Source organism: Scyliorhinus canicula, chromosome 6, assembly GCF_902713615.1.
Source record: "Scyliorhinus canicula chromosome 6, sScyCan1.1, whole genome shotgun sequence".
Classification (NCBI taxonomy): domain Eukaryota; kingdom Metazoa; phylum Chordata; class Chondrichthyes; order Carcharhiniformes; family Scyliorhinidae; genus Scyliorhinus; species Scyliorhinus canicula.
In genome coordinates this window covers 210,394,339-210,405,238 of record NC_052151.1, presented here as the reverse complement: position 1 = coordinate 210,405,238, position 10,900 = coordinate 210,394,339, and the positions used below count along the sequence as shown (strand labels likewise).

At 45.6% G+C, this 10,900-nt stretch overlaps 1 non-coding gene across 1 annotated transcript; it reads right to left on the bottom strand.

Moving 5' to 3' along the window:
* Window positions 1-3,645: 3,645 nt before the first annotated feature.
* trnak-uuu lies at window positions 3,646-3,718 on the bottom strand. Its single transcript has one exon. It is a non-coding gene; the product is annotated as a tRNA-Lys (tRNA).
* Between the last annotated feature and the right edge of the window lie 7,182 nt (window positions 3,719-10,900).

Genomic DNA, 10,900 nt, shown 5'->3' with positions numbered 1-10,900 from the left:
TTACCAGATCGTCGATTTATACCACACAATTGGGTAATATGGAAACAACTCTGTTATTTAACCGTTGAAATGTGGCTGGGCGTTTTTCAAGCAAAATGGCATAACTTTGAATTGGTATATATCATCTGGAGTCACAAAAGCTGCAATCCCCTTGGCCCTTTCGGATAAAGGCACCTGCCAGTAACCTTTAAGCAAATCCAGTTTGGAAATATAAGCTGATTGTCCCACTTTCTCAATGCAATCCTCCAAACATGGGATTGGATCAGAGTCCATTCTTGTAACTGCATTAACTTTTATATAGTCCACACATAATCGTTGGTTACCATCTAGTTTAGGTACCATCACTATGGGTGAGCTCCATTGGCTACAACCCACTTCAATTATGCCAATTGTAAGCATACTCTCAATTTCCTTGTTAACCTGTCCCAGTTTGAAATGGTTAAGTCCATATGGATGTTGTTTAATTGGAACAGCATTTCCCACACCTACATCATGGATAGCCATTTTAGTGCTTCCAACGTATCTCCGCAAACTTGTTCATGTGACATCAATAACGCTTTCAGGTCAGCCCGGTTTTCGTCTGGAAGGTACCTCAACAATTTATCCCAATTTTTAAGAACATCCTCGTTTCCCAATTTAATTTGAGGTATGTCAAAATCAAAGTCATCTGGATTTGGTTTGTCAGTTTGTTAGAATCATTAAAATCTCACGCTTTAGCTCTCCTTCCCTTTCAAAGTACCTTTTAAACATATTTACATGACACACTCGGTAATTTTTCCTTCTATCTGCCGTTTTTACCACATGGTTCACCTCATTTAATTTCCTTCCCATTTGATGAGATCCACAAAACCTTGCTTTTAAAGGATCGCCTACCACTGGTAACAATATTAAAACTTGTTCTCCACTGGAAAAACTACGAACTTTGGATTTCTTGTCCACTACCCATTTCATCACATGTTGTGCATTTTTTTAAATGCTGTCTCACCAATTCACCTGTTCAACTTAATCGTGCCCTAAAATATGACACGTAATCCAATAATGTAAGTTCAGTTGTCTCACTCACCAATTTTCCCTGAATCAATTTAAGTGGTCCTCTTACCTCATGACCAAAAATTAGTTCAAAAGGACTGTAATTGGTTGACTCTTTCGGTGCAGCCCTCATTGCAAACAGTATGAATGGAATTCCTTGATCCCAATCCTCTGGATAATCTTGACAATAAGCCCTCAAAATTGTCTTCGTGTCTGATGCCACCTTTCTAATGCGCCCTGTGATTCTGGATGGTACACAGTTAATTTAAGTTGATTTATTCCGAAGCTATCCATAACATCTTTGAATAACTTTGAAGTAAAATCCGATCCTTGATCCGATTGAATTTCTGTGGGTAGTCCATATCTATTAAAGAATTGAAGTAACTCCTCCACAATCCATTTAGCTGTGCTATTACGTACTGGAATGGCATCTGGAAACCTAGTAGACACACCCATTATAGTCAAAAGATATTGATTAACACTTTTTGTTTTAGGAAGCGGTCCTATGCAATCAATTAAGACTCTTGTAAAAAGTTCCTCAAATGCTGGAATGTGTATTAGGGGCGCTGGTTTTATCACTGCTTGAGGTTTCCCTATCAGTTGACATGTGTGACTTGATGGACAAAAATTAACTACATCTGTACGTAGTCCAGGTCAATAAATATGTTTTTGGATTTCAGCTTGAGTTTTCCTTACTACCCAATGACGTCCCACTGGTACCTCAAGTGCTACTCGCAACATCTCCTTTCTCTACCCTACCGGCAATAGCACTTGAAGAACTTCGGCCCACATTTCATCCACCTGCATATCTGAAGGTTTCTATTTTATCATTAAGACATTATTTTTAAGTTAATAACATTCCAGTATACACGCAGATTCCTCTTCCGTGTACGATTCGAATACATCCGTTTTATTTCTAAAACTTTCTGTTGTTACTCCGCCAATTTTTCTGAACAAAAAACATCCGCCCCATCCTGCACTTGTTCTTGCTCTTATTTGAACATCTGATCAAAAATCGATTCTGATAATGGCACTTCAACTTTACCTTCATTCTCTGATTTCTCCTCTTGTCTTAAACTGTGACTTTGCAACCTTGTTACTATACAATCCGGAAAAATCCCAGGATACTCGTTCTTCAACACTTCAGTTGTTTGATTTTCCACTGGCTTATATACCACAGTAGGCATCACTTCCACCTGCGATCCAGCAATATGAAAATGAAAAATGAAAATTGCTTATTGACACGAGTAGGCTTCAATGAAGTTACTGTGAAAAGCACCTAGTCACCACATTCCGGCGCCTGTCCGGGGAGGCTCGTACGGGAATCAAACCATGCTGCTGGTCTGCTTGGTCTGCTTTAAAAGCGAGCAATTTAGACCAGTGAGTTAAACCAGCCCCTATAGATTCACACCTAGTCGCCACATTCCAGTGCCTGTTCGGGGAGTCTGGTATGGGAAGGCTGGTATATCATAACCCAAGATAAACTGTATTCCTGGACAAGATAGTTTCTCGATTATCTCTACTACCAACTTCACCAGTCTTCACTGGACTTTCCTAACAGGGCCTGCATTCTCCCCTACCCGGCGGGGCGGGGGGGGGGGCTGTCCCGGCGCATAGGAGTGGCATCAACCACTCCGGCATTGGGCCTCCCACACGTGTGGATTCTCCGTACCTTTAGGGGCCAAGCCCTCACATTGAGGGGCTAGGCCCGCACCGGAGTGGTTTACGCTCCGCCGAACGGCACGAATGGCCTTTGGTGCCCCGCCAGCTGGGGCCGAAAGGCATTTGCCAGCTGGCAGAAATCCGCGCATGCACAGGTGCGTCAGCGAATGCTGATGTTATACCGGCGCATGCGCAAGTGAGCGTGTCTCTTCTGCCCCCACCAGGGTGAATGCCACGGCGGGGCAGAAGAAAAAGAGGCCCCCACGGCACAGGCCCGTTGGCCTAGCCACCATGGGGGAACCCCCTGGTGTCAGGCAGCCCCACGCCCACAATCCCGCGGCACCAGATGTGTTTTGATTCCTGCCAGCGGGAGAGGCCTGTCAGCGGCTGGACTTCGGCCCATCACAGGCCGGAAAATCGCCGCGGGGAGCCCGCCAACCGGGGCGGCGCAATTCCAGCCACCTGCCAATCCATTGAATTGAATTGGGAGCATTTCTTCACAGGCTCCTAATTTTGAACTCAGGATCTCCTGTTTACTCGACAAGCACTTTAACCATCTAAGCCACAGCACCAATGCAGAAAGCAGGTTTGCAAGTTTAGAAAAGATTTCAATTATTTTGATTAAACACCAGTATTGTTGATTTCTTCTGCTGACTTTGAGAGTGCAAATTAAAATATTCATCTGCAATGGGCTTTTGAAACTGTAAAAATTGCAGTAATTTCTGAAATGTATTAATTGATTGCATTTCTGCAGGGAAGAAGTAAACAAACAGGAAATATTTTACGAATTTTGAAGTGATTAAACATGAAAATGGAGCAAAACTTCTTGATGGCTGTTGCAATTTGGCAAACACAATGTTGTCACAATTCTTCCTCTGTTCATAAATCATCCTGCATTTTTTATTCTTTTTTCCTACTGTTCATTGGGGAGCAAGCGCCTTGAGACAAACTGAAAGCCCTGACAGGGACTTGAACCCTGGGCCCTCAGATTAAAAGTACAATGCTCTACCGACTGAGCTACCAGGGCCCATTCTTAAAAAATCCTCATTGCTCACTTCAAACTCTCATATGGTACCTTTTGAATTTTCTTATTTGGTAATTCAGCCTCCCCTGCTCATTTTCCACACAAGCAGAGCGGCAGCCTTCCTTTGGCTCCCTTTCTCAAATTCTTCAGCTTGTACTTGCTTTTTACCAGTGATTTGTGATGTGACAACTGTTGTTACCCAGGGACCTGCACTGGTACTTCGAGCCATTGAAGATTACATTTGGTTTGATAAGAGATGAGTGGGAAGCTATAGAGACACAGATTCTATTTTTAGAGATAGAATTAAGGGTGTCATCTGATGTTTGTTGTTGCAGAGCGTGAACGCAAGTAAACTCATCTAGAAAAGGACCAAATTATGCAAATTGCAAAGTTTCAGGGTGTAAAAGTGTGTCTGCACCACATCTTCATGGAAAACGCCCCATCATTTATCCGACCCGATTCATTCTTGCTAACATTCAGCAATATAAATCGTTCAATTTTAATGCAAATTCCGGTGGATGCGAAATCTGAAAAAAAAACAGGAAATGTTGGAAAATATCAGTGGGTCTGGCAGCATCTGTGAAGAGAGAACCGAGCTAATGTTTCGAGGCTGGGTCACTCTTCATCAGAGTAAAGCATTTACTCATTCAGTCGTTGCTCACAGATATCGCTGCGAAACAGTCAAAATGTTCCTTCTGGAATTCCTCAGGTAAATCCTGTCATGCATCCAAAGGAAAATACTGCAGAAGCTGTGACTGCGTGAGAAGCTAAAAGTGATGGGATTGAGGCTCAGAAAAGGAGAGGATATCCTTGGAGCCAGACACAGTGTTAATGTTTCAAATCCGTGTGATCTTTACTCAGAGCTGAAGCGAGGAGTGCATGCAATGGAGTAGGTGAGAAAAATGGTAGTTGCATGAAATATGGGAGCTATGGAAGGTTGAATAAAGTTTGACAAAAATCAAGGTAAAGCAAACTAGAATCTCGGTGCCACATATATTTTGCCAACATGTTCTATATTCACTATTGAATTGGGAACATTTCTTCACAGGCTCCTAGCTTTGACCCAAAGGCACTGCTGAGATTTGAACTCAGGATCCTCTATTTACTAAACAGGTGCTTTAACCATCTAAGCCACAGCACCAACCAAGAAATTGTGAAGGATCACCTATGCACGTTTCATCGAGTGCCTTTGGGTGCCCTCTTTGTGTTCCCTGACCTTAGCAAGTTCCTGGGCGTCTTCTCTGTCTTTGACTATGGGAAAAATAATTATCTGACAATCTACTTGGAGCTATGTCAAAGGGGACATGCATTACCAAAACCGGGAACCTCTACCTATCACAACTATTATCCTTATCTGTAAACATTTTATTACAATCTAAAAACCTTGTCCATTCACACCACGTACATATCACTTTCTGACTCGGCAGTCGAGTTCAGAACAATATAATACATTGGTATCCTTTATTAACATAGTGCTTTATTCATTAAGGGGCTGGGGGGATTGGTGAAAACCGAAAATAGGGGATTGAACTCCGTAAATGGTTGAGGGGCAGGAACGGGAAGCTCTCCTTTTCCATTTCCTCAACCTGAGGGTCTGAACAATTACGCAGAGGATTGCAATCACCAACAGTGATTCAATCACGTACGACATTGAATACCATGTGATAACCTTTGTGCACCAGGTCTGAACTTCGCTGATCAGAGCTGAGCATGGGGGAGTTGGTGTGAGGGAAACATTGACGGCGGGGGTTGTGGGGGAAACGTGACTTGCTTCCACATATACAAATACAACATTTAACAGTAATAGGTAGGCTTCCATCATGGTCTTCTCTTCGTTCTCTTTGTTCTCTTCCTCCTGTATGGCCGATCCTTGCCGTGAACCGTCTTTCGTCCTTCGAAAGCTATGGGATCAAGCACAGTATCTGTCAATACACAGTTTAATATCCGTACTTGTTAGTGTATCTGTCCTCTCATTCCAATTGACCCATTAAATGACTGGCCAAGTCACACCCTGTGACTACCCTCATTTTATTTTTTAAAAGCTAATTTTAGGAACAGAATACACCTAACAACTTTCCTCCTGCGAGCCGTCTCGCAGGCTTTGCAAATTTACCATCCGTATGTTCCTGGATGTAAATAGCATGTGGGATGGCGGCCGAAGGGCTACCTAACGAAAAATGAAAACAAATATTGAAACAAAAGGTCGAAAGGGTTGCGTATGGGCCGCTACTGGTAAGATTTGGATGGGATCCCCGGGTAAGGCGTGCTGTGCCGTACCCGAGCTTGGCTGGCCAAAGTGGGTTCTCAGACAGGGCGGGTCCTCAGTGCCGTTTGTCCACTGCCTGAGTAACCTGGAATGAACGGGCAAGAATGTGTTTACCGTGGGTTTGCAGCCTCTATTCACCGAATACAGGGGCACCTAAAACAAGGGAGGAGCCAAGATGCTCCAACATCTAAAAACAGGGAACAAGTCGTGAACCGTGTCGGTTCACCAGAGGATACAACTGAAGTTCTCAGAGGTATCTGCAGATAAACTAGTGTGCGTGTGAGGTGGTCACAATCAAACCATTGGATTGGGAACTGAAGTTCTCAAAGGTTTCAGCGGAGAAACTTAAAGCGCGTGCGAGGTGGTCACAATCTTTTCAGCTGAAAAGAAGGTGGCCAACCTCCAACTGAACCATTAACATTACAAACAAACAAACATAAACTTACAAACAAAACATCCGTGCAGGTTCCATCAGAAAGGATATTGCTTCCCTCAAGCGGTTCCTATTTTACATAATCTGGACACCTCACTTTTCCTCTGCCTCTGTGAACAGGGTCACAATGGGGTTGCCGTATCGGGAGTCAGACACCGTGCCGTCCTGCTCTCCCGGATCCCACACCTTTGTGTTGATAAGGCATGCAATTTTTGAATTATGTGACCGGGGGTCACTTTCATCGTTACGGAGAAGTCTGTATGAATTGTCCCTGTGCCAAAGTGTTGGGTTTAAACCTGAAGGGGTATTGTCCGGGTAGTCGGGGTCGGGTGGTGGGTCTGGATATTTAATGTAGGAGACTTCCATGGGGTCACTGGAGTCGTGGTCGTAGTCGCTACATTGTGGGCTGTGGGGTTGTGTGCTGTGGCTGTCCTCAAAGTCAGTGTCAGTATCGCTGTCTCTGCTGTGGCAGCTTGTGGGCGTTTCGGGGCGTGGTCTGTTGTGGTCAGTGGGCGGAGTCGTGGGCGAGTCCGATGATGAACTGGTCTGTGAGGGGGATGGTGGAAATGTGTCTCTCGTGGGCGGGGCGAGATGTTCTGCTGCGTCCAGTAAGACATGGTGTGCATTGTTAGACTGTGTTCCATATGCCTTCAGTTGGTTAATATGGAACCATGCAGTCTTTCCATTGGGGGTATTTTATCCTGTAAACTGAGGGGCTAATTTTGTCCGAAATTGAACATGGGCCTGAAAATTTTGGTGCCAAAAAACTGCTGGGGTTATACACAGATAGCATTACCTGGTGCCCAACCTGAAATTCTGTGGGGTGTACGTTCTTATTAAAGCGGGCTGTGCTTTGTTTGCGTCATTTTCCTAGTTGAACTGCGGCTGCGATCTGTGCAGACCTCACAGTCTCAACTAGGTCTTTAACTGCCTTTTCATGTGTGAGGGCCGTCACTTCGGGGCTAGTCATGTCCAGTCCTAAAAGGAATTCTTTACCTTTCATAGGGCGTCCGGTCATGAGTGTGTCTGGGGTGAATCCTGTTGATGTGGAAACCATATTTCGGATAAACTTTAGTGCAAATGGGAGTACCGAATCCCATGTTGAGTTGTTTTCCTGAACCATTTTTCTAAGGGTAGATTTTAGGGTCCGATTCATGCGCTCTACAATCCCGCTGGACTGTGGGTGATACGCAATGTGAAAATTTTGTTTAATGCCGAATATGGTCAGGACGTTCTTCATGACACATCCTGTGAAGTGAGATCCCTGGTCCGAATCTATACTTCTGGGTAAACCCCATCTCGTGAAGATGTGGTGGGTCAGGATTTTTGCAGCTGTCTTAGCTGTATTAGTTCGTGAGGGGAATGCCTCTACCCATTTGGTAAAGGTATCAATTACAACCAGCGCGTATTTATAGCCATTCCTACAAGGGGGCAATGGTCCTATAAAGTCGATCTGGAGGTTTGTCCAGGGGCCATTAACTGGTCGAGTATGCCGAAGCTGTGCCTTTTTGGAATACCTCTCCGGGTTATTCTGGGCGCAAATAAGGCAATTCTCAATGTAATGGGTTACATCGGTCCTTAAGTTAGGCCACCAACAGAGTTGCCTGAGGTGCCTCGTGGTTGGGTCGATCCCTTGATGTCCGTCATGGAACAAAGCAATCATTTGGGTTCTGTACTGCTGCGGGACCACATAAAGCTGGTCCTTGATGATCACACCCTCATGTGTGGTCAGAGCGTGTCTAAACTTATCATACTGAGGCACAAAGTTGCCTTTAAAAATCTCCCTGAGATCCTCATCCTGCTTCTGTGCCTCGGCTAAATCCTTAATGTCTGTCTGTGAGACTTGAACTGCACTCACAGGGGCGCTAGCTGGTGCGCTAGCTGGGGGTGTCCAAAGGTGTCCTCGCCTGGAACCTGCTTTTGCCAGTGCGTCGGCTTTTACATTCCCAGGGGGGGATGACCTATGGTGGCTTCTAACTTTTATAATGCCTAAGGTCCTATCCTTCGCTTTGTCTAGAATGTGGCGGAGTAAAGGGGCTGATGGAAAGGGTTTCCCGTCTGCGGAGACAAAACCTTGTGTCCTCCACAGGGGTAGAAAATCCGTTAAGCTGTTGCAGACATATAGACTGTCCGAATATATGTCCGCCGGGCTGGGGAAAGAATCTGGGTGGTCCACTATGTAAGCTATGGCCGTGCGCTCTGCTGCCTGCGCGCCTAAGTGACCCGGCAATTTTAGTGCTATTTCTTCGAGTGCGTGACCCTGCGCGTCCTCGACATAGATGCCGCATCCAGTGATACGCTCACCATCTAAAACCGTGGATGAACCGTCCACGTACATCCTCAGTGGGCCACACGTGTCTGTGTGTTGTGGGCTTTGTCTTGGGTTCCCTATCTTCCTGGGGGGTGTCTTGGCTATGATGGGTCCTGTGTTGTGTAGGGGTGCTACAATTTCACATTCATGGGGCTGTCCTGGATATTGGAGGTTGTCGGCTAAAAATGTGTGTGTGCGGGTCCGTTTTACCGTAATGTTGCGTCCTTGTAAAAGTAGTGTCCACCTAGCTGCCCTAATCTAGCTAACTGAACCGTCCTTCATGCGACCGTCGAGGAGTAACTGTGTGGGGATGTGCTCGGTCAAAATGGTGATGGGGTTGAGTCCGGTAATGTAGGAAAAGTATTGCACTGCCCAGAAAACTGGGGGTCTGTGGTGGGGAGAAACGGAGTGATCTTCTCACACGCGTCCCTGAGTTGGGTTACAGTTAAGGGGGTGGTGTAGGTAATATCGGGTGCACCTTCTGTGGTCGCTTTCCTTTGGGTGGTGACTGGATTCATGGGTGCGGTAGCTATTTGATCTGTGGGGGGTTGGGGTGCTTGTCTTTTCTGCTGCGCTGCTGGTGCACATGTTCCTTGAACATAGCGCTGCGCTGTCTCACTTAATTCCTGCCAGTCTGGGGCATTCTCCTCATCTAGCTGTGTTCCAAAAGTACTTTGGAACCCATTTTCTGCACTGAAAGCAGCGATTGTAGCTCCGCAATCTGCTTTCTACACTTCGCATGATCCACTGTACTTTGCCTTTGTTCTGTGGTGGCAGCATGGAGTGCTCTTAAAGCTGCCTTAAGGTCAGAGCATTGCCTCTGCAATACCTCTACCTGCTTCTCTGATTCTTCTCTTATCAGGACGGCACGTTGCACGTCCTGATAGGCCTTTTCGTACTGGGTCTGGGAACTGCTCAGATGGGCTAGACAAGACTGATGTGCCCTCTTGGCATCATCCACCTCTCTACCCTTCTCTGCCAGCTTCCCGCTAAGTTCCATGTTTTCTTTCTCGATGTCCCTGACATCAACTTTGCTCATCCTATTTCTCTCTTCTAATTCTGCCCGGAGCGTCTGAACGACCTCCTCTGTGCCTCGCAACTGTGCCAAACAGGACACGATTGCCATCAGCTTGCGTGCTTTACTGAGGTTTATCTTATGAATTTGAGAGAGGTTCTCCCACCACGTATGTCCTATACTTCCGGGACCTGTCTCCTCATTCATACAGAACTCTTTCCAAAGGGGCCATCCCTTTCCTTGCAGATACTTGCTGAGTTCCAGCTCCCACACGGGACACTGACCTACTCGGCTACTGCTGGTCGCTGCGACCACAAACCGTTCTGGGTTCATGAGGCGTTCCATTGCCTGCATTGCCATTTTCTCTTACTCACTTAAATTTGGAACAGGGGGTGTTGAGGTTATGTTTTACGAGACGGGTAAGGCATACGCTATGTTCCGTTCACAAAACTCCCGATAGTTCGTCGCAACAAAAGCTCTCAGGTTTACCTTACAACCCTGTTAGTACGCATGCACAAAACACACTTCCGAATTATCTTCATTCGTTTGAACACCTTGATTACTTGTGATTTTGCTTTTTCTTTAAACAGATTTCTAATTCAAATTTCTGGGTCCTCGACGGAGTGGGGGTGCCACTTGTAACCGCGTCCCATCAGGATGTCGCCACTAAATGTTGCTCGTTTTACTGGAGTGTATTAACACGCCTCCGTTTAAAGGCCGTGTGCTTAACACTACTATGGCTCTGTGCATGTCATTATGCTCAGGAGTCGCAAGGTGCCGTATTTAGATGCCTCACAAGTACATCAAGGTCAGGTTCAAAGTAATAAATCTGTACACCGATTAGTAAGTCCAAACGATTGTGTTTATTATAACAAATATAATAAATACACATGCATACGCTAAAAAGACTAACTTACTTCTAATACTAAACAACTAAAATACTTATCTAGAACAGAACAGGCAAGGTCAGGGAGCAAGGCCTTCGTCCCGTTCTTGGTCTGCAACTCTCAGGTATTTAAAGTCGTCAGGGTCTAGCAAAGTCTGGATCACGTAGCGATCGTTGTGGTGGCACTTACAGTTCGATGGCTGATGCTCAACGGCCGGTGCTGAAACTGGAGTCAGGATGCGATTTAACAAGTCTGGGCCGGAGTCTGGAAGCA